Source organism: Amblyomma maculatum, chromosome 1 (genome assembly GCF_055883805.1).
Source record: "Amblyomma maculatum isolate TAMU_Amacu chromosome 1, ASM5588380v1, whole genome shotgun sequence".
NCBI lineage: Eukaryota > Metazoa > Arthropoda > Arachnida > Ixodida > Ixodidae > Amblyomma > Amblyomma maculatum.
The window spans coordinates 98,422,029-98,445,698 of record NC_139344.1 but is presented as its reverse complement, the minus strand read 5'-3'; the positions used below and the strand labels follow the sequence as shown (position 1 = coordinate 98,445,698).

General features: G+C 45.6%; 1 long non-coding RNA gene across 1 annotated transcript in view; it reads left to right on the top strand.

The window, feature by feature from the left end:
- The first annotated feature begins 780 nt into the window (after positions 1-780).
- The window catches only part of LOC146203286 (uncharacterized), a 67,356-nt gene continuing 44,466 nt past the window's right edge, over positions 781-23,670 (top strand). Inside the window, exons 1-2 of the long non-coding RNA XR_014702343.1 lie at positions 781-869; positions 4,199-4,333. This is a non-coding gene — a long non-coding RNA (uncharacterized LOC146203286). The remainder of the gene's footprint in view (positions 870-4,198; positions 4,334-23,670) is intronic.

Sequence of the window (23,670 nt, the reverse complement as noted above, 5' to 3'; positions counted from 1 at the left end):
TCTGAAATGAAAGCTTTCCGTAAACCTGGACGATCATCGAACTTACGGATTCTAAGTTTTTCGTAACTTTCCACAATTTAATGCTTTTGTTTTTCTTTTCTTTTCGACTGTTACAAGCTTATTTCTGTTTTTTTTTTCCTTCCTCTCACTCCCCCATTCGTTTATTTCCTTTTCGTCCACGCATTTTCTCTTGCCTTGCCGCCGCTTTTCGATCTTACTGAGCGGCTTCACATTAACGCATCATCCGCTTTCAATTTCAGTCCCTATAAATAGCTTGTCCCTTCGGACAGCAGTGCATTCTGCGGGGTGTCCCGCTCAAGCAACGCGTTCGCGGCCGGCTCTATGCGAAGTGGGGTGTATGTGTGAGGTGTCTGTCCATGTTTAGTTGTGTTTGTGATGATTTTTTTTGTCCCCCGACGCATTTTCTGAGCCGCTATTTTTTATCCTAACCACACCTAACCGCCACTTTGTAAATATTTAAACTCGCCAAGCGTAGGTATGCAGGAACACTAATGGCGAGCTTTTCTCCTCCAGTATTCGACGGCAGCGCCCCGCACGGCCAACCGCTTTCCTTCCCCCCTGCCCCCCCCCCCCCCTGATACCTTAGCCCTTGATAATATAAAGCCTTCTAAAGCACTGTAGCGAAGCAGTCTGAAATATCAATAAAAATGACGCGAAGCTCGTTCGCGGCTTCAAGACGAGCTTACGAATTTGAAGCTATTCGCGAGATTCCGCTGTTTTCACTGCGGATTTTTCTTTTTTTTTTTTATGACAGCAGTATCGAAAAGCCCTACGACGACTTCACGAGCTCGGACCTCAGCTCTGGTGAAGAACAAATATTAGCCTGAAACTTTAACTAGTGGCTCAAGGTAAGCATACTTTCAATTTCAGCTTATCCCTGAGCAGTTAGATGAGAGGCGCTGTATGTACCCGCTGTTTTATCTCCGTTCGCTAGAGTTTGAACAGCAAGCAACGCTATATGGCAGGTGCGGTGTTCCTCAAGAACTTAACAAGCGCAGGGATTTTTCTTGAGCCGCATCGAGCCGCGTTTGAGCACCTAGCTTTCAGGGAACAGCTCTACGAGCAGATTACAATTTTGATGGCAGCTTGATTGCGCACCGCCATCATTCGCCAAACGTGGCACAAAATGTACCAAACCATTATGATCAAAACACATAAAATGCAACTACACAAGGAAATGATATCAGCAGAAGAGAACCGAGCCGGAAACGAACGTATTTGACAATTTCGCAATGCTCTGAAAAGCCAGCCTTCAGAAAGGAATTCAGGGCCTAACTTGTTTTTCCATTGGCATATGCTGTATCACTATATTTTGTTACAGTACATAGTAAAATGGGTACGTCGGACTGGCAACAATCACCGCAGGACCTGAATCGTGATCATTTATTTCCAACAGCCCTGAAAAAAAAAAGCAAATCTGCAGATAGGCACGAAAGATTTGCGCAATTAAAAAAGGGACAGAGAGAAAGAGAGACCTTATAGCATATTTTATTTCCTCTATTTTTGTTCCTTTTTTTGTTTATTTTGATATATATGCCTTTTCCGACTTATGGCTTTATGTCTTTCGGCATTTTCGCAGACAGAAATGCCCTTCCTATTTTATATAAATTTAAACAAGGAGGAGGAGGAAGATGAGGAGGAAAGGCAGGGAGGTTAACCAGTAAAAGCAACCGGTTTGCTACCCTGCACTGGAGGAAGGGGATGAGTGGATATAAAAGTTCTGAGAGAGGGACAGTTGAGGTTCACAGTCACATAACAGACACGCCACACCACATCACGTTAGTAATGTCATAGCAAACTCATAGTCTTTCGATTAGGCCAGGGCTTCTCATAAAGCGGAGCAGTGCCTGGGAGGCCTTCGCCGCAGACGATCGTCGTGGCCAGGGACCTAAAATCTTAGTTTCACTCAATAAGCGTCCATCTAGATGCTTCAGCGAACGGCACAGACACTGCCTTGCCTTTCCTCACTGTATATCGGGCACTCACAAGGAATGTGGCCTATAGACTCGTCGCATCCACAGTTTGTACATGTAGGGCTGTTTGCCATGCCTATCATAAAAGAATACGAGTTTGTGAATGTTACACCAACCCACAGGCGGCACAGCAAAGTTTCTTCTCGTCGGGGTAGGCCAGGTGGAAGGCGGAGCTTCAGGTCAGGGTCCAGGGATTTTAAGCGACAGTTCGCAAACTGGCCAGAATTCCACAAGGAGAGTGTGTGTTCCCGCGCAAGTGCGTGAAGCCTGCCCGCTGTGTCTGCCCTGGAGAAGGGAATCGACGCACAATCGCCGTCTTGGTGGGCTGTTCGTGCGACTTCGTCGGCCCGAAGATTGCCCGCTATGCCGCTGTGTCCTGTAAGCCACTGGAAGATGATGTCATGTCCTCCATTAATTGCACAGGGATTTGTCGTATTTCCGCAACGAGTTGCTCATCAGCTCCACGGCGAAGAGTCGCTTTTAATGCTCGCAGGGCTGCTTTTGAATCTATGAAAATAGACCACCACTGGGGGCTCTGCTGACTGATATCCCTAATTGTGACACGAAGAGTGGTTAGCTCTTCAGCTGCTGAAGAAGTCTGGTGAATTGACCTAACTTTTATTTCTGTATTAATTGAGGGTATGACCATGGAGCCTGAAGAACTCCCGGCATTCACTGAACCATCGGTGTAGACGTGCAAACGATTTGCATGGTACTCATGGAAGTATTAAAGAGTGATTTGTTTCAGTTCTGTCGTCGATAGCTAGACCTTTTTCCTGATTTTCGTGATTCCGGGTATTGAAAGAAGCACGTGTGGTTTATGCAGGCTCCATGGAGGAGAGGAAGGTCTAGATGCGGGTGTAACCTGGGACGGCAGTATAGAGCGATGTGCATCAACGGTCTTTGTAAATGATGTACGCGGCCTGGTAATGGGAAGACTGGCCAAATGATGACAGGGAACCCGAGAGATGTGTCGGAAATGTGCCCTCAGGGAGTCAACTGTTAGATAGGTAGATATGGGATGCTCCTGTGCAATTAAAATGGTAGCAGCCGTAGAAGCACATTTCGGCGATCCCAGGCAGGTTCGCAGAGCTTGAGCTTGAACGCTCTCTAGAATTCCTAAGTTCGTTTCCTAAGTTCGTTTTCTAAGGACGCGGGATCGAATCCCGGCCTCGGCGGCCGCTTTTCGATGGAGACGAAAAGCAAGGCGCTCGTGTGCTGTGCGATGTCAGTGCACGTTAAAGAACCACCGGTGGTCGAAATTTCCGGAGTCCTCCACTACGGCGTCTCTCATAGCCTGAGTCGCTTTGAGACGTTAAACCTCACAAACCACAAACCACAAACCTCATCCGTCCGCAACGGATCCTAACACATAGCTGTAGGATTTCCTGCCTAAGGTGCGCTGAAGGTGAGATACCGTTTCAGTAGTGAACTTGGCCTGCCTCCGAAATTTTGGTTGCCAACCGCCGATATGACTTTGCGCATTTCAAAACCTGAAGTTCAGAAATTGAGTTGACCCCCCTTCAAAACCGACTTCGCCGAACCCTAAAATTTGTGTTGTCCACCCCCAGTTATTTAGAAAAGTCCTTAAACGTAGATGGCCAGTCGAGATTTGGACGCTTCCACACCATGCTACGTCGGCTGGCGGATATAAAACGTATCTCATTTTTTGTCTCGCACGCTTTCAACCTTGACCCCCTCACATGAATTTGGACTGCTTCGTTTATTACTCGAAAGACTATAGAGCTCATTTTGTGGAAAAGGCGCTGTCGTTGTCGTAACCCCGAATTTATGAAGTGTCCAAAAAGCGTTCCGAAAAATATACACACGTGATTTCGTGTCAACAGCGTGAAGCAACCATTCTTTGTGCAGCGCACAGGGGGATGTCATGCATCCTTTCGCTTCTCGGCAGCATCCCTCTGCTAGCCAAGTTGGAGGCTATAGTTTGCGATAGGGATTCCACCCGAAGACTTATGCACCTCCGATTTTATGCCGTTAATTCTAAGTGTAGGTATCCACCGAGTATCGAGACAGATATTGCGCCTTCCTTTCCACAAAAATCAGACCAACTAAAGTCGTTAGCACTTAACCAAACCGCAATGAAAAGGCGATGTTAAAGGCGCTATCGTGTATACTGTTAAGGCGAGGTTTATGCCTCCTATTTATGTGTTCCCATTGGCCGGCTGTCTTCTGCTTTATTTCAGGCACGGAATTCATGGGAACCAAGAACACCAAACTTGCTTCACAAGCTTGAAGGCCAGCGCAACTGCGCCCGCTTCCCAGATACTTCGAATAAGATGACATGTTTTCTCCCCAGAGCGCCCGATGATTCATGGCAGGTACGTTCCTTTTCGCTTTCTTCACTATTTCCTTGTTCTGGTATGACATGTAAGCTCATATACCAATATACCTGTATGCCTCAATCGTATGTAATTCCTTTTTTTTTTTAACTTCATCCTTCTGAGTTCATCATTACCAACCATAAATTCATTTTTTTCCCTTGAAACTTAGTCCAAAAACATCTGTCTCCTCCCTTCAAATGTCTCTTAAATCTTGAAGAACGTTTCGTTTATTTGCTGGAAGGCTGATATCATGGATATGAGTCAACCCTAATAAGCGACTTCTTTCAAGTTTGCACACTAACCACCCTGTGCTGCACTATGCCGTAGCCGAAAATTCCCTAAATAAGAGTCAAATTTCATTTCAGACCCTTTTTCTTGGCAACAGCTCGAAAACACAGCCAACTTTAAAAACATACCCTGTTGTAAAAGGAACACTGTCGACATAACTTGTTCCTCGCTTTAACGTTCTCCTAAATTCCGTAACAACTTCCAATGCGCTAAATGTTACCCCTTAAATTCTATCCCCCGAACGGAGCATCACTGTCGCTTCATTTAATCTCTCTAACGGTTCCCTGCTCGTAATCTCTCTTTTTTTATTATCTTTAATTTTCGTTGAGAGCGCAATGCCTCTCGTGATATCTTCGGGTTGCATTTTGTAGAAAACTTTATTCCAATTTTCGGTGCACTGAGAGGCGGAACCTTCGAAAAATAGGCATAAGCTATTCCCATTTCCATTGAAATTTCCGAATGCTTCATAATAAATGTTAAGCTTAAGAAGCCATTCATCATATGTGCGAGAAAAAAAATTAGGAAGCTGACAGTAACTCGGCGATCAAACGGGAGGGGGTTAGTGAAGAAGATTAGAATAGCAACAGGTAATGGAATTGGTATGAAGCCTAGCTGCTCGGCTGCTTTGATTAAATCCTTGGTTTATGTTATTACATATAAAGAAAGACCCACAATCTTGCCTGGTGAAGAAGGTTCTGGTCAAATTTTGCGCCTCAAAAATGTCGCCAAAGTGCATGCGGTTTTGTACAGAACTGCACGTTTCGACGTGCTTCAGCCGTCTGCCGGGAGTAGAATCGTCCGCCAACGCATACATGGGCGTCTACGGAAGCTCGCCGCCCCCTATGAAAGCCCGTGACAAGAAGAGCGCGGCAGTCTCTTTACGACGTGTGGTGGTGCACATGGGCGCACAGCGAGACTCTGTGTGCGTCTTCGCTTCGTGTCTCAGTGAGTGGAGACTTGGACTTTGAGAACATAGTTAGGGGCACGAGAGTTTTTTCTCTACGGCAGCTGCGTTCGATTGCAACGAAATCAAACAGTCCAAGAAGAAAATATGTGTGGGGATCCATACAGCGGCAACGAGTCATGCTTACGCATTTCCGTCGGATCGATAAATCAATCGCCTGTGAATTTTTTACGAGTTTTCCATCTATATGAATCCTATGCCATTTGCCTAAACATTGCGATTGACTCCCTATGGCCGCCCTCAGTGCTGTTTATATCTATTTTCATCGGATCCTGCCTTTCATGTGAATCTTCTGAAATTATGCAGTGGTCAACGCTGGAGTGGAAAGTGCTGACCTTCATGTTATTGCCCGCTGACATCTCATTTCGCCATTTACCATTATTAGACCAGCCTACACATATATGTCGAAGATTTTTTTTTTCATTGCCTAGATATCATCTAATTCTTCTAAGTGATCATCCTGTCTCCCACTTTGGAAACCAGTCATTTTGGAAACCGCTCACATCTACTGTATTGCCAATAATACTTCCTTGCCTGCAATATGACTTTTTGCCCACTAATCATCTTCCCATGTCTACTTTACTCTCTGCCATGTGAGCTCATGTCCAATAAAAAATGTCTCGCCGCCATATATTCAATCTCTAGCTTGTTGCACACTTCAAAATCATACCTGGGCATGAACGGAGCTTTCTCAAAGTCTCTAAAGTCAGTTTTTCTAAAAGCGTACACTGGGTGTTAGGATTAAGATTGTTATCGAGTCTTCAATATAGGATTTTTTTTACTTAGAACTGCATTTTTTCTGCACATTGTGTGCTCGCCGCTTCTACTTGGGCGTTATAAAAAGAATTCTAGCGGCACTTTGGACTACTAAAAGTGCGATGAAGCGAAAGAGACTGTGGCGAAGTGGTCCGAAGCCTTCCACTACGGCACCTCTTTCTCTCTGTTTTCACTGCCACTTTCCTCATTTTCTTTACAGCTCGGTTAAGGTGTCCGCAGAGAATTGTGACAGATACCGCACCTTTTATTTGCTGTAACCAGTTTCAAACGCCGCTGATGCCTGCTATACTGCGTCTATTTCTATATGCTCTGTAGTGCGGCGTTCGAGGAAGCACCGAATGAAAGGCGCCGCACGGAAGCCTGGATCGAACGCCCGGCGGGGTCAGCTTCGTATATGCGGGAATCGCCTGGTGCAATCATCACTAGTCGTGACGTCATGACCGAATGTGACACGATTATCACTTTCGGCTATTAGACAAGGCCGGATGTGACGTCATAAAGGTGTCACATCCGGACGTGACGTCATGGAAGGACGTCACTATGCGATGGCGTCACTAATCAGAACTAGTTACAGGCATGCGACACAGCTGGCGAAGCAAGCGAAGGCGAGCGCAACGATGAGGCTAGCTGTGTGACGTCATACCAAACGGCGGCGGCGGCTCCGCGGCGAGCGCCGGCGTCCGCCAGCTACGCTGGTTGCTAGGCAACGACTCAAGGTTATTCTGTGCCTCCTCGGAGCACTCCCACATCGAAATCGCGAGTTCGTGGCCAGTGTAGCTTTCGCTACAAAAAGCCTGTGACATCAGCGCCGCTGTTCGACGCATGATCGTAGAAGTGGCTTGGACTTTCTTCTCCGGCCACGCGGTTTCTGTTTTACCCGTGTGTGGCCCTAATTTTTTGGCGCTTAGCGAAGACAAGCATAAATGCTTCGAAATAAAGGGCTAAAAAAAAATAAAAAGCTATTAAGTATTAGTGAAGCAGCAAAAGTGAAAAAAAAAAGAACTAATCAACATTATTCAATCAGCAAAACAGTTAACACATCTTAGCTGTGTTCTCATGCTCATCATCGCTAAAATTCTACGCCGAATACAACACACACCGAACTCAAAAAAAGCCTCTTTTTAACATTATTGATATTTTAGGTCTAACATCACGTTTTGCACTCGGGGTTTTTTTATTTCAAACAACACTGTTGAATATTCCGTGTGCCGCCTCTGCTACTTCAGTCTTCACGGCACAACATCTGGGCCATCCCACTGACACTGGGGGAGGGACGTACACGGATTGGAATCGCCCATTTTTCCCGCGTAGTACGGCTTTGTGAGCTTGTGTTGTGTGGTCGGTGGGTGGTCGGTGGGTGGCGCGCGGGAGGTACGCTCCAGGGTGCCTTAGAACACGCAGCTACAAAAAGAAATTTAACAATGGCGATGACCCATGTGCTGTATGTGGTAACTGCAGTGAAACAATTGACCATATTATACTCGAATGTAATGGTATCCATCCGGAAGTTGATGCGGGCGCAATCACTTTTCCTGAAGCTCTGGGGTTTAGAGATACCAGTGGCCGGGTGAATAAACCGGCGGTGGAAACTAGCAAAAAACGACTGGAAGATTGGTGGCTTAAAAGCAGAGAAGTGACATAATGTTAGTAATGTAGAAACAAAAATTTAATAAATAGAATGATGGTTTAGTTAACCAATCTAAATCAATAATTAAGATATAGGGGGAAAAATGAGCATGATAGCTACTGCTAAGAAGAGGCGACGAAGAGGAGACGATGCATATCGCTAGAAAAGATTCGCCTCCTCCCAACACCACGCCGCTTGCTTGTCGGAAACCCGAGACGCTTTGTATTGCAGCCCCGTCCAGCAGTGAAGCCAGAGCGCACGTTTCGCCCATGCCGGCATCAACAAACGCCGCAGACGCTCTCTCTCTTCCTGTCTTTCGCGCGCGCTCTCGGCTTCCGCACTCATCTCACGTTTTTTTAGCTTTGAGAAACTAATGTTTCTTTGAACCTCCGTGCTTTTAACCCTTCCACACTCTAGCCAGGCCAGTGCTATCGTACGACCTTTCTGCTTTTGTGGCCGTGGGTTTCGAGGACTCCGAAAATTGTTTTGCGGACCACCTGAGGTCCGCGGACGTCCGTTGGAGAAATACTGCTCGGCAGAATGTAGTAGCGGAAGAAGCCCTGAATTAACATTGGCACTCGACGAAGCCTCACCATCCTTGTCTGAAAAACGCTCACGAGTCACACTAAGACTTGTTTGCACAGGAGTAGATGGAGGAGGCGGCATAAGCATGTTGGCGCAGCTTCCGATTTCAGCAGATTTTCTGGAACTCTTAGGGTTCCTCTTGCGTTGATAACGCCTTCTTAGAACAGAATCAGTGGCTTCGCGGTGCGTTGAATTGTCATGAATCATTTGCTGAAGGACGACACGCTCACCATTTTTACGCGGGCAGTCACGATACCAGGAGTATGGGGCCCACACATTTGCAGACGGGCACCTAAGAAATTGTGTGTGACAGAACTCCTCGCCGTGAGATTCGATACAATGTATGCGCTAACCCGATTTGCCGCTTCCGTGCCTCACGTAGCCCAGTTTTTTTGCAAATAGCTTTGGTGGAAATGGCCTTTGGTGTAAAGCTGCCAGCGGTCAGCTTCGCCGCCAAGTATTCTGGTTCCGCAGCCGCTTTCGCTACACATTCGGTTCAGTAGCGCTGAAGCACTCTAATGTTTCTCCGAATTCACTCGGAAAACTTTAATTTCCGTTGGGTGCAAGGGCTTGCCTGTTAAGCCTCCTCATGATGTCGGATGTGTGAAATACAAGGATCATATGCTAGGTTTTGTCCACTCGTCATTACCGAGGATTTACGTGATGGTCTTCTCTTCTCTTTTTTTTTTTCACGCTAAAGTATAACTCAAAGCGGTCTTTTTTACTGTCCTTCCTTAAGTACAGAATGGTATCTTCGCTGTCAAGATCTCTCGAAAGACTCCTCCGCTTCCTCGACAAGGTCGAGGAAGAAGCAGCCAGACTGGCCCGATTCCCAGTATGATTCAGATGTATGGTCGTAAGTTCGAGGACTGTGTCCCCATCAAAGAAACGAAAGAAGCACCGAAAAACTCTTTAGACGCATATAGCGCTCCACAAGGATGCACTCCGTCTTCATTCAGCCACTGGTTACAGCGGTGGCCACCGATCACAGCGGATATGGGCCACGGGACGGCGCGGGCTAGACAGCGAGTGGTTTAAGTTGCATTAGGCGAGATCGGGTTACGTTACGGTTTGGATAAGTTGGAATGAACGAGAATAGGGCAAACTGCGGTAGATCCAGGCTGGCTATTTGTGAAATGAGGATAATTAAGAATGGCCATGTTGATTTAGGTTGGATTTGAGTCGATCATGGTGGAAGGATGGGGATTAAGTTTATTTAGATTAGATTGCATTAGGCTCAGGCCGAATTGTTGCGGCTTAGGTTAAATTCAGTTGAATTACGGATTTCTCTAAATTAAAGGCCTATTCAACTGGTTGATGTTAGTTAGGCTGGATTAAGATGGATGAAGTTGAATTTGGGTGCATTACGGTGAATTAATGATATAGTACAGTAATTAGTGAGTGTATTAAAAATAAGTAAAAGATTTTTTTGCGTTCGCAGCATGAACTAGTCTGAAGTGTCCTTCGTATTTTTGCCCGCCTCGCCATCTCACTCCTAGCTTAGTAAACAGCTTCAGAATGGGATGAATTGTAGGATACGCTTATCGCACCTAGACACACCATCCACCCTTTCGGCGTAGGATTCTGGGCACGCGCACTGTTGCCTCGCTATTGTCCTATCTTCCAAACCGATAGGGTCTCTCTATTCTAAATCTTGCTCTGTTAATTTCTTCATCGTCTGGGCGAAAATCTGCAGCCCTGAAGTGAAAGTTATTCACAAGAGAATGTTCAGCGGAGATTTGCTCTGCGGGCAGCCGAGAAGACAATAACAAACCACTAGAAATTCTGCGCGCGCGGGTGGCGCTGCAGTGCTATGGGTGATGTGGAGGACGGTGGTCGCCGAAGTCAGCGAGTCCCGCTGCTAAAGTAGGCAATACAAATTTGTGCTCGCCGCCTATGTAGAGGCCAATCGGGGGCGTTTCAGAAAAAAAAAAAAAAAAAAAAAACTGCCTTTCCTTATGCACAACAAATCACTGTTGCAAGTTAGCGCTGTGTGTGTCTCTGTCGCACTACTTATTATTATGCACCAACAAGCCTCAATGTCATGCCCTTCGGAATAACATTAATTGCAGGCAAGCATGTCTCTAATGTTATGCAAGCCGAAACAATTCCTTAAAGTGCTTTCGTGCCGTAAGTATATGAGACGACAGGATTTAAGGCTGAAGAGCTAAAAGCGCTTACTCGGGAAGAGAGGCGCGGGAAGGGCACTAGCTCTATACACGCTAGTTTAGAGAGACCTGAGGTGTGCATTCCATTCGTCGGTCCGGAGCAGCCCTCCGTGTTCAGCGGAGGCGCAAACTGTTTTGAGAGCATCGGGCCCATTGCTTTCGGGGGTCTAGTCAGAACACAGAACCTGAATCTTAATCGCTTATTGAAACACGCTGCTCACTTTCGCGGAGCATGAAAGCTTGCTCCACATCCCAAATTAGAGTACTCCGTTAACTACGGCCTGAGACCACGTACGGCTGCCAAAGTGAGGCGATCCGATCCCACTTGCATCCTGCCTTGAGCGGTAGCACTCAAATTTCTGGGCGGTGTCGTTAGTACGGACATTCTTATGCGCAGGTACAGCGTAGCTGTGGATAGCCATCACTGTTTGATTACGGCTCAGTAGCAGTAGAGGCTCGTTCTTTGGTTTTGCCTTCATAGAATTTCACCATACAGGAGAACGAAACCTGCAAAATAATGCTGCTTCAAAGTGTCTTGGGGAGTTCTTGGTTTGCCCTTGTAGGTTTGTTGATATGCCGTTTCACTCAAGGTTGCAAAAGAAGAAAAAACGCAGGGTTTGTCGCACAGGAGATAGAATGGCAGAATACATGCGCATCCCTTGGTAACGCATTTCCAGAAAACGGCTCGGACCATGGGTAACAGAACCTCAGAACCTATCTGTAATGCGGTATGACCCTTCATATGGAGGAAGGGGAGGGCTTGGAGCTCCGCTGCAGTGCTGACAATGAGTTACTAATGATGTAGCCAGTGGGATTGCATGCTCCATCCCAGATCCGGCATGACGATAAGCTTTGTCGTAGCGTAGCTTCCACTCTCGGCGTGTTGGTATGTTCTCGGTCAAATGGAGAAGCCTTGCTTCCCAATGTGGTAGTTGTTAAGCAGCGAAACTGGTGCATTAAGATTTTGCTGGGTAAGACATGGTAAACGTCACAGTTGAGAGCGAGCTTTTATTCTGTCATGTTCGCCACAAGAACCGTGACGCGAAGCTTTTAGAGAGTCATACAGCACAACACTGCAAATACATCGCTATACTTGCTTCTTCTGTGAAGAAACTCATGTCTTATTGCTGCTCTCGGGATGGGTTTTACTGGCCGCAAAGTCAGGGAAAGGGAAAGGTAGCAGAATATATTTTCTGCTATTTTTAATTTTTGTCTTTTTATATTAAAAGCTAAAAAAAAATAAAATCAGGAAAACCGCTGATATTTTCAACCATTACCGTGGTTCAATAAGCAGACACCATCAGGGGCTTCCTGAGCATTCCAATGGAAGTCGAACTGTACGTCTGTCTCCTGTTCAACTCTTAAAGGAATGCACGGCTGCCCTCGAATGATAGCAAAAAATATCCTCGGAAACACTGATATGTCGCGTCTTCTTACGGTATTTGGCACAGATACTCAAATACCGATGTGACCTGAGTTTAAATAAATTGAAATGTCCGTCTATAACTCATAGCTTCAAAATAAAAAACAATTTACCGTGGTATTAAAAAAAAAATAAGCATTTTAAGGTTTTTAACTATACTACCAGCCCTGCGCGAATCTACGGACTACATCCAGTTATAAGGGTTACATACATATTTTTGTAAAACTTCTTTTTGCCAAAGTCGCCGACTCCGTTTCTTTCTCCGTGCCCTATGAAGCTCTTCTCGAAGAGTAAGTAAATACTAGCGCAAGCAAGGCATTATACAACTGTCAACGCGCGCTTTCATGTTTGGCAAAAAAAAAAAAAAATAAAAAGCGAGCGAATCAAAGACAGACAAACTGGAGCCGAACCGTAGGGAGAGAGCCAACGTATCAATTTGCAGCGGAGCCGCTCAAAGCTCGGCGGCCCGAAGACCTGCTGAGCTTCCCAGGGGCCTCGGCACTGCGGTCAGAGCGGAAGAAAATTCCGCCGGGCCTGCCCAGCGCCAAATGGAGACGCATGGCTCTTCCGGCGTAGGAGAGCCGGCGGCTGCCAGCCTTGATAAGAAACCTTTTTCTCTGTCCCAACGGCGTCACGGAGCTTGCGAGCTCCTTTTTATTTTTATTGGAGCGATTGAGGCACAATCATAGACAGCGAAGCCCGAAAGCGAGCGACGCCTGCAGAAGAAAACAGCCTGCCGGCAGAAATGCCTGGAGCGGGCGTCCTCTATAAATTTGTATCGCTTGGCTAGTCTCAAAATAATCCACAGCACGTCGCTGTGAGCCTCGATCCCCCATACGGAGCAAAAGAAGATTTCTGATCGGCGCCCGTTCTTTTCATTGGGTGCTGCGCCAATGGTAGACTGATAGCACCGTCCTCATTCCGGTGGTATACATGCGCTGATATTAACGGGAATCAGGAAAATGCATCTTGCCTCTCAGGCGCCTCTATGGCTACGTCGTTTCAGTGCGTGATGAAGATTCGACGGAGACAATCATTGGAAGCGGCATTCGCTAAAGCTCTTCGAATACAGACAGCGACCACTTGGGCGGGGAAGGCGCCTGCAACCGTCTTCGATAGTACGCGAATTACCATGACGAGATGGGCACTCTGTCGGTTTAGTTTAGAGCCCTTAGTAAAGAGCGCTATTTGGCGATGCAGGATCTCTAAACGTTTGAAATCATCCGCAGCGGTGCGTGACAAGCTTTTGTGCACCATACTGCTGAAAGACTGAATTGCCACGGCGGCGGGGCGCTAGTCTCGGGCATGATAAATCTGAGACCAAAGATGATGAGCATATTTGTTTCAGCCTAGAGATGTTTAGCGTTTGGTCTGTAATGAAATAAATAAGTGTGTAAACAATGAGGCATGCTTGTTCAGTGCAGATGCGGTTTCGCAAGTTGGCCATCCCTTTGATATCGGATACAACAATTACGTAACCGCGCGCGCAGTATAGGCTGAGCGAAACATGAGAAGGCTTCAAATTCTTAAGAGTAAAAAAACCTGTTACAGTAAATCACGAATGAATTCATTTGCACAATCGACTTGTATCAATGGGTGACGCATGAAAGCCGAAAGAAGATCGGTAAAGTTTGTGTATTGCATTTGAAACCGATATTCTTTAGTCGAGTTTTAAAAAATAAGGGATATGTCAGTTCCGATACAATAGCGGCACGCCAGCAAATCTAAGCAACGCTAAGCAAAGCTAAGCAAAGCTAAGCAACGCTAAGCAACGCTAAGCAAAGCTAAGCAAAGCTAAGCAAAGCTATGCACAGCAAGAAAGCAAGCAAAGCAAAAAGAGCAAGGCAAGGCAAAGCAAAACAGCAAGGCAGAAAAGAAAAAAGCAAAGGAAAGAAGAGCAGGCAAGAAAAGCAAAGAAAGCAAGCAAAGCTAAGCAAAGCTAAGCAAAGCTAAGCAACGCTAAGCAAAGCTAAGCAAAGCTAAGCAAAGCTGAGCAAAGCTAAGCAAAGCTAAGCAAAGCTAAGCAAAGCTAAGCAAAGCTAAGCTAAGCAAATCTAAGCAACGCTAAGCAAGCTAAGCAAGCTAAGCAAAGCTAAGCAACGCTAAGCAACGCTAAGCAAAGCTAAGCAAAGCTAAGCAAAGCTATGCAAAGCTAAGCAAAGCTAAGCAAAGCTAAGCAAAGCTATGCAAAGCTAAGCAAAGCTAAGCAAAGCTATGCAAAGCTAAGCAAAGCTAAGCAACGCTAAGCAACGCTAAGCAAAGCTAAGCAAAGCTAAGCAAAGCTATGCAAAGCAAGAAAGCAAGCAAAGCAAAAAGAGCGAGGCAAGGCAAAGCAAAACAGCAAGGCAGAAAAGAAAAAAAGCAAAGGAAAGAAGAGCAGGCAAGAAAAGCAAAGAAAGCTAAGCAAAGCTAAGCAAAGCTAAGCAAAGCTAAGCAAAGCTAAGCAACGCTAAGCAACGCTAAGCAAAGCTAAGCAAAGCTATGCAAAGCAAGAAAGCAAGCAAAGCAAAAAGAGCAAGGCAAGGCAAAGCAAAACAGCAAGGCAGAAAAGAAAAAAAGCAAAGGAAAGAAGAGCAGGCAAGAAAAGCAAAGAAAGCTAAGCAAAGCTAAGCAAAGCTAAGCAACGCTAAGCAACGCTAAGCAAAGCTAAGCAAAGCTATGCAAAGCTAAGCAAAGCTATGCAAAGCAAGAAAGCAAGCAAAGCAAAAAGAGCAAGGCAAGGCAAAGCAAAACAGCAAGGCAGAAAAGAAAAAAAGCAAAGGAAAGAAGAGCAGGCAAGAAAAGCAAAGAAAGCTAAGCAAAGCTAAGCAACGCTAAGCAACGCTAAGCAAAGCTAAGCAAAGCTAAGCAAAGCTAAGCAAAGCTATGCAAAGCTAAGCAAAGCTAAGCAAAGCTATGCAAAGCTAAGCAAAGCTAAGCAAAGCTAACCAAAGCTAAGCAAAGCTAAGCAACGCTAAGCAACGCTAAGCAAAGCTAAGCAAAGCTAAGCAACGCTAAGCAAAGCTAAGCAACGCTAAGCAAAGCTAAGCAACGCTAAGCAAAGCTAAGCAAAGCTATGCAAAGCTAAGCAAAGCTAAGCAAAGCTATGCAAAGCTAAGCAAAGCTAAGCAACGCTAAGCAACGCTAAGCAACGCTAAGCAAAGCTAAGCAAAGCTATGCAAAGCTAAGCAAAGCTAAGCAAAGCTATGCAAAGCAAGAAAGCAAGCAAAGCAAAAAGAGCAAGGCAAGGCAAAGCAAAACAGCAAGGCAGAAAAGAAAAAAAGCAAAGGAAAGAAGAGCAGGCAAGAAAAGCAAAGAAAGCTAAGCAAAGCTAAGCAAAGCTAAGCAAAGCTATGCAAAGCAAGAAAGCAAGCAAAGCAAAAAGAGCAAGGCAAGGCAAAGCAAAACAGCAAGGCAGAAAAGAAAAAAAGCAAAGGAAAAAAGAGCAGGCAAGAAAAGCAAAGAAAGCTAAGCAAAGCTAAGCAAAGCTATGCAAAGCAAGAAAGCAAGCAAAGCAAAAAGAGCAAGGCAAGGCAAAGCAAAACAGCAAGGCAGAAAAGAAAAAAAGCAAAGGAAAGAAGAGCAGGCAAGAAAAGCAAAGAAAGCTAAGCAAAGCTAAGCAAAGCTAAGCAAAGCTAAGCAAAGCTATGCAAAGCAAGAAAGCAAGCAAAGCAAAAAGAGCAAGGCAAGGCAAAGCAAAACAGCAAGGCAGAAAAGAAAAAAAAGCAAAGGAAAGAAGAGCAGGCAAGAAAAGCAAAGAAAGCAAGCAAAGCTAAGCAAAGCTAAGCAACGCTAAGCAAAGCTAAGCAAAGCTAAGCAAAGCTGAGCAAAGCTAAGCAAAGCTAAGCAAAGCTATGCAAAGCAAGAAAGCAAGCAAAGCAAAAAGAGCAAGGCAAGGCAAAGCAAAACAGCAAGGCAGAAAAGAAAAAAAGCAAAGGAAAGAAGAGCAGGCAAGAAAAGCAAAGAAAGCAAGCAAAGCTAAGCAAAGCTAAGCAAAGCTATGCAAAGCTAAGCAAAGCTAAGCAAAGCTATGCAAAGCTAAGCAAAGCTAAGCAAAGCTATGCAAAGCAAGAAAGCAAGCAACGCAAAAAGAGCAAGGCAAGGCAAAGCAAAACAGCAAGGCAGAAAAGAAAAAAAGCAAAGGAAAGAAGAGCAGGCAAGAAAAGCAAAGAAAGCTAAGCAAAGCTAAGCAAAGCTAAGCAAAGCTAAGCAAAGCTAAGCAAAGCTATGCAAAGCAAGAAAGCAAGCAAAGCAAAAAGAGCAAGGCAAGGCAAAGCAAAACAGCAAGGCAGAAAAGAAAAAAAGCAAAGGAAAGAAGAGCAGGCAAGAAAAGCAAAGAAAGCTAAGCAAAGCTAAGCAAAGCTAAGCAAAGCTAAGCAAAGCTATGCAAAGCAAGAAAGCAAGCAAAGCAAAAAGAGCAAGGCAAGGCAAAGCAAAACAGCAAGGCAGAAAAGAAAAAAAGCAAAGGAAAGAAGAGCAGGCAAGAAAAGCAAAGAAAGCAAGTAAAGCTAAGCAAAGCTAAGCAACGCTAAGCAAAGCTAAGCAAAGCTAAGCAAAGCTAAGCAAAGCTAAGCAAAGCTAAGCAAATCTGAGCAAAGCTAAGCAAAGCTAAGCAAAGCTAAGCAAAGCAAGAAAGCAAGCAAAGCAAAAAGAGCAAGGCAAGGCAAAGCAAAACAGCAAGGCAGAAAAGAAAAAAAGCAAAGGAAAGAAGAGCAGGCAAGAAAAGCAAAGAAAGCTAAGCAAAGCTAAGCAAAGCTGAGCAAAGCTAAGCAAAGCTAAGCAAAGCTAAGCAAAGCTAAGCAAAGCTATGCAAAGCAAGAAAGCAAGCAAAGCAAAAAGAGCAAGGCAAGGCAAAGCAAAACAGCAAGGCAGAAAAGAAAAAAAGCAAAGGAAAGAAGAGCAGGCAAGAAAAGCAAAGAAAGCAAGCAAAGCTAAGCAAAGCTGAGCAAAGCTAAGCAAAGCTAAGCAAAGCTAAGCAAAGCTAAGCAAAGCTAAGCAAAGCTAAGCAAAGCAAGTAAGCAAGCAAGCCAAAGCAAAGCAAAGCAAGGAAGCAAAGCAAAGCAAGCAAGCCTGTGCTAATGCGTTTCTGTCTGGGATGAATGCTCATTTTGTACAAAAAAAAAAAATGAGAGTACTGAAACTCGGCAGAACAAGCAGTAGAGAACCGCGAAAGCTGAGCGCTGCTGCTGCTATTGTTGCGAGGCTAGACACGTCGTCACTTTTATAAAGTCTTTTTCAATTTAATTTTGTTTTTGTTTTTCCTTTTCCTTTTTATTATTTCGATTTCTTCATTTACCCTCAATGCCCTCCTGCTCCCTTATACTAGGCAAGGAGACTTGTGGACACGTTCGCAGAAATTCGGCGTAGAGCAGTGAATAGCTTGCCCGACTTGGACACGAAAGTATGGTGGCTTGATTCTTGTTGTGAACTCGTTTTTATCAAGTGTTAGTTCATGACGACATGCTTTCGTGACACGCAGTGAGGACAAGCTCTGGTGATGCTACTCTTGAGGTAAGTAATGCTTTTGCATTAATCTTGGCATGAATAGCCCCTTAACTCAACTTTCTATTGTACTACTGTATTAGGCACAGGTATTACCGCCAAAGCGTTAAATCCCCATTCTGTAGAAAAATTGGCGTTGTCAGCGAAACATCATGGGCATGGTTCGGGCAGGAGGTGGTGGCACGTTGTGTGACGTAGCGTCACCACATGATAGCACTAAATTGGCAGGAGCTACTATCTCGGGTTGCTCATACGAGGTGAGAGGGTGCTCTCGGAGACCGAATCAGGCACGTTACTCTGAGGTCACGCAGAAAAGTTCGTACGGCTTCGTTAAAGAAGGAATTTTACCTATGCCCGGTAGTCGCTTACGGTTGGTTGCGGAATTATCTGACAGCTTAGGACTGCATGCTAATAAGAATGCGTGAAATATTAAAGGCACAAATTAAGAGATCGAAAATTTAGCGACCAGAAATTACATGGGTGCTACGAGGAAACTTATGGGCAGTCGCAGACACAATACCGTCATACTCTTGAAGGGGGAACTTAATTGCCCTCCATAATTTTTGTACCATTTTTGCACTAGCCACCCGGGCTAGTAATGCTGTCGCAGTATTCAGATGAAGACTGAAAATGACAGAGACAACAAAACGTTCTATATGCAAAGATAAAATAAATTGTGATTTTAGTTGGCGCTATAGCGTTCGGCTATTGAGCCCAAGTTCGTGGGACCGAATCACGACAGCGGTGGGTTGCGTTTCTATGGCAACGAAATGGAAAAGCTCCGGTATCCTGTGTGATGTCTGCGCACGTTGAATAGTCGCAGGTCACCGGTAGCGTACATTTATCGGCAGCTCTCTACAAAGCCATCTCCCATGGTTTACGCGTAACGTCGAGGCTATAAACATTGCATGGCATATCCTATCATACCAACGAATGCAAAAGAAGAACCAAGGAATAAGAATGTTTACGCAGTGGTTTATGGTTCAACCTTGATTAGAGGTTTCTTTTACAACAACGTGCATAAGCGCGTTGTACGGGAGGAAAAAGCCGAAGGAATACGCTTTGGTTACGTGGGAGGTGGTAGCTGGCATCTGATATAGCTGTGCCCTAATTGAACGCAGGGTTTCCTGACATTACGTTTGACAGGAGCTGCCAACTCGGCCTCTCCTTTTATATGGGAGGGGGATATTAGAAACAGCCTCAGACCCCTGCATTCACGTTATCCTATAGGCCACGCAGGCACGTTCATACGGCTCGGTTAAAGCGGGGCTTTATATGTTGGCTGGTAGCTTACGTTATCGCGTTATACCGATCCAGGCGTCCGTGCTGCGCCTTTCATTTGGCGCTTCTTCGAACGCCAAACTACACAGCATACAGAAGCAGACGCAGTAAAACCAGTAATCAGCGAAGTTTCAAAGAAAGGCTTTCGCCTTATTGAACTTTAGTGGTGCAAACTGCCACACAAATTTCAAATCGAGCAATCGTTTTAAATGTCTTCTTCGTACACATAATTTAGCGTTGCTTGTACTTGTGTATCTGTTTTAATACAGTGTATGAGGCTAGAGTGATACATTACCAAAGCCTTGAGGCGAAGTTGCTTAAACGCTCTCTTTTCAGGAGAAATTTGTTATGTTTAAATACGAACTTCATGAATATCGTAACCCCAAAATGAACAATAATTTTTTTTTTCTGAAATGCTCCAAGAGAACCTGGAATATGCGAAGCAAAAAATGTAAAATCACGACTTAACACTTCCGCTTTGCCCTAAATGGCACCAACGCTTATACCAGCGTATACTTGTGCGTAGAGCGTTTGCTCTTAAATACTTTGTCAGCAATTTTTTGGTGTTTGGGTGCTGGTGAGAGCCCATTAGGATAGTGGCTTGCACAGTCCCGTGGACGCTGGTGCACACGTACCTCGCCTTCAGCTAGATAAGTCTTAGATAAGATAAGACACAGACCGTGAAACACGGGCAATGAGTTTTGTGCAGATGCTTTCCTTTCTCAAGTGAGGTCGTCTGAGCTCTGCCCTTTCTTATATAAACTTATGCGTTGAAAAGGGGCCCTATTCTTGTTTTAGGATCTTTCGAAGTTCATTTCTTCCATATGAACATTTCAACAAGAGACACCTTTTACCAATACAACGACGCGGTGCATTGTTTTAAATGGTAACCCACAGGTAGCTCCACAAAAGATCAAAAATTGTTTCTATGGTCGCGCTTCATCTGCTCCGCCATGGGCATGTGTCCTTTCGGTCTCTCTCTTTCAACTCACGTCCCTTTCTCCTTTTCCCTTCCTTCTTCTTTTCTATAAAAACCCAAGCCGCGGATTAAACGTGTCCTTCTGCGCCAACTGCTTGCCTGAGTAGGTTCTAGCCCTGCGCTGCCGACGGCCGTCGTAACAGTGGCGACGAGAATTCACCAAACGCAAGGTATAACGACCGTATACCGAGAACTCGGACCTGCCTACAGTCATAGGCCACCGCCTGCCGGAGTTCGACGACAAAAGAGATAAGTGGCAATCGTACCTTGTAAAAATTGAACCTTATTTCGAAGCTAACCAAATTTCTGACGATGCAGAGAGTCATACTCGTCGCGCTTTGATCAAGAACCATTTTCAAGGGAGGAGGAATGGGCTATAGTTGGTAGTTCATCTTGGGGAAAAAACAGCACAGTCTTGATTCACTGACAGCGCTGTGTTGTTTCTTTCTTTGTCCATGTCTCAAGAGTGCGCTGTTTTTCAACAAGAACCATCGACATCCTTTGAGAAGTTGCCCCAGAGAAGCTTAACTTCATTTGCGGACGTACGTGTTAGGCACGTACTATGACCCTACGCCAAACGAGATATCTCAAAGCTTCAAATTCGTTCACCGAGAACAACAAGAAGTGGAAGCAATGCAGACATTCATTGTCGCTGTGCCACGCATTGCTTAGAACTGCAACTTCAGAATTGTGCTATAGACAAAGGGGGGCGCTCGCGGCGTCGCAGCCGACTGGGGTTAAAAATAGGGTTAGCGCCCATAGGAATACATGGAACCGAAATCTTTCTAAGGAATTTTTTAATTTCACGAGACACCTATGATGTCCTTATTCGGTTCAGAGTAACCGCGAACATCCTAAAACAGATCGTGAAAGTATGAAATCTCGTGACCGAGGCGAAGTATTCTTAAGACACCGCGAAACGTATGGGGGTGCAAGTTGGGAGGGAGACCCATAAAAACACAAGTAAACGCAACTTACCGCAACATTTTTCTCGTTTCGCAGAGCACCAGAAGTGATGGCCGGTCGTTAAACATTGCCCAGCGCTTTGAAGAAGTATGCTGCGTCATTGAGGAGGCGGTCTATTTTTAAAACTCCCGAATAATCTATGTTGTGAATCCGGACACCCCCAGAATGCTCATGTAGCGAAACACGTAGTTTTGCTTACAGTCTGATATGCTGCCGCATGGAGTAAATTAGCTTGATAATACTGTCCCTCAAGTGATACACCCTAGACAGAATTACATTTAAAAGGCAGTTGTCAAACGCCGCGTACTACATACAATACGGACCGAACGATAGTAGCGCATTGCAGCAGACGACAGCGCAGCTGGCGATACACACCGCAGCCGCCACCAGCTCTGCAGCGTCTGCTAGCGACAGCGCCACGCCGGTGGTGCATTGCCGTCTGCAAGTGTGCGCGGTCAGTTTATCGTGCTGTGAACGGTCCCACAAGTCGTCAGACTTGCAGTACTTGCAAGGAAATGTAGTGTGTCATGCAACATTATGTCGGGGCGTTATACAAGACGTGCACCAAAAAATGAGAAGGGTTCAACGCTGCACCGAGTAAAATGTTGCGGTTAGTTGTGATTACGTGTGTTTCTATGGGTCGCCCTCCCAACTAGCACCCGCATACGTTTCGCGGCATTTTAAAAATACTTCTCCTCGTTAATGAGATTTCATATTTTCGTCATCTGTTCTAGGATGTTCATGGTTGCTCTGTACTGAATAACGAGATCATAGGTGCTCCGTGAAATTAGAAAATTGCTTCGAAATTTTCCGGGTCCATGTATTCCTATGGGCGCTAAGCCTAGTTTTCACCCCCAACCGGCCCAGCCTGGTGACAGAAGTGCCACCGCATCGCGCTTACGTCACAGATCGGTGTCGGTCTATAGACCAACACCGTGTTTACAAACAAAGGGGGCGCTCGCGGCCTCGCAGCCGACTGGGGGTGAAAAATAGGGTTAGCGCCCATAGGAATACAGGGAACCGAAATATTTCTAAGCAGTTTTCTCATTTCACAGGGCACCTGTGATGTCGTTATTCGGTACGAACCAACTATGAACATCCTAGAACAGATCACGAAAGTATGAAATCTCATTAATGAGGCGAAGTATTTTTAAAATACCGCGAAGCGTATGGGGGTGCAAGTTGGGAGGGCGCCTCGTAGAAATACATGTAAACATAACTTACCGGAACATTTTTCTCATTTCGAAGAACATCAGAAGTGGTGGCCGGTCATTAAACGTTGACCAGCGCTTTGAAGAAGAGTGTGATAAAGTATGGTGCGTCATTGCGGAGGCAGTCTGCTTTTAAAACTCCCCAAATAACCTGTGTTATGAATCCAGACACCGCCAAAAGACAAGCTGAGTGTAGCGAATCGCGCAGTTTTGCTTAGTCTGATATGCTGCCGCATAGGGTAAATAAGCTTGATAATACTGTCGCTCCAGTGATACGTGCTAGACAGAATTACATTTAAAAAGCAGTTGTCAAACGCCATATGACAATATGAACAGAACGAGATTCGCGCATTGCAGCAGACGACAGCGCAGCTGGCGATACCCACCGCGGCCGCCTCCAGCTCCGGAGCGTCTGCTAGCGACAGCGCCGGTGGTGCATTGCTGTCTGCAATTGTGCGCGGTCAGTTTATCGTGCTGTGAACGGTCCCGCAAGTCGCCAGACTTGCAGTACTTGCAAGGGAATGTAGTGTGTCATGCAACATGATGTCGGGGCGTGATACAAGACGTTCACCAAAAAATGAGAAGGGTTCAACGCTGCTGGACCGAGTAAATTGTTGCGGTAAGTTGTGTTTACATGTGTGTCTATGGGTCGTCCTCTCAACTCGCACCCGCATACGTTTCGCGGTGTTTTAAAAATACTTCGCCTCGTTAATGATATTTCATACTTTCGTGATCTGCTCTAGGATGTTCACGATTTCTCTGTACCGAATAACGACATCACAGATGACCCGTGAAATGAGAAAACTGCTTTTGGAATATTTCGCTTCCATGTATTCCTATGGGCGCTAAGCCTATTTTTCACCCCCAGTCGGACCACGCTGGCAATAGAAGCGCCACCGCATCGTGCTTACGTCACAGATCGGTGTTGGTCCATACAAGATTTTGAGGCAGCGCAGCGTATGGGGAGTCTGTTCGAAGAACCTGCAAAAACAGTTGCTAACAACGACGGATCTTACGCTAGCAGAAGCACTTCTGCTAGTGTCCGAGACTTCAGAGCTCTATTCAAGGAGGATAAGCGACGAAGTAAGCTTCGCGGTTGTGCTACCAGTCGGCATGCGAACCGGAACGCCAGTGATAAGCGCTGCGAACGGCGTGGAGAGAAGGGGGTTATAAAAGTGCTGCCTGTTCATTACATCATCGATGCTGTTGTATTTGTGGCACACAAGAACGCTTGAATCGAATGTCGCTAAAGGCAAGCAACCAGTCGACGAACGCCGCAGCGGAAGCTGGTATATATCGACCAGCGAAACTAGTGCATTCCAGCTATGGTCAGTGAGGGCGAAAGAATTGCTGGTGCCACCGATTAGTAACAGTTTCACCCGGAGTGATGTCAAGCTGTTAATGGACGGGGATAGGGGTTCGCCAGTGTGGGTCGTCCTGAGACCAATCTAAGAATCGCACGGTAGTTGATGGCCAGATTTTCAGAAGCTAGATATTGTCTTGCTACATGGGACGGCAACCGTTGTTAGGTGTATTGCCAATGCGTGTAGAATATAAAACAGCAACTGTCGATTGCAATCTGCC